Raw genomic sequence first — 223 nt, forward strand, 5'->3', positions numbered from 1 at the left:
GTGCAGCTTCTGCTTCTGATACCCACATTCTTTGTTTCTCATAAGTTAAGATCTGGCCTGATATGCCCCATGTTTGTTCATGTTAGGTAAACTTGGTCTTTTCATTAGATATTTCTGCTTAGATTAACTCAGTTCCGTACTTACAGAAGTCAGCAGAAGTTCCTGTAAGTGATTTTAAGAGGGTTTACAGGGTGTTTGATTTTTGTTGTTGTTTCTTAAATTG

At 36.8% G+C, this 223-nt stretch overlaps 1 protein-coding gene across 1 annotated transcript in view; it reads left to right on the top strand.

The window, feature by feature from the left end:
- LOC104402112 (solute carrier family 2, facilitated glucose transporter member 9-like) overlaps window positions 1-223 on the top strand; it is a gene marked incomplete at its 3' end in the record, with an annotated part of 53,476 nt that overhangs the window by 35,535 nt on the left and 17,718 nt on the right. The gene's annotated exons all lie outside the window — the stretch shown is intronic.

The sequence above is a fragment of the Nestor notabilis genome, unplaced genomic scaffold, assembly GCF_000696875.1.
Source record: "Nestor notabilis isolate BGI_N333 unplaced genomic scaffold, ASM69687v1 scaffold13012, whole genome shotgun sequence".
Taxonomy (NCBI): Eukaryota; Metazoa; Chordata; class Aves; order Psittaciformes; family Psittacidae; genus Nestor; species Nestor notabilis.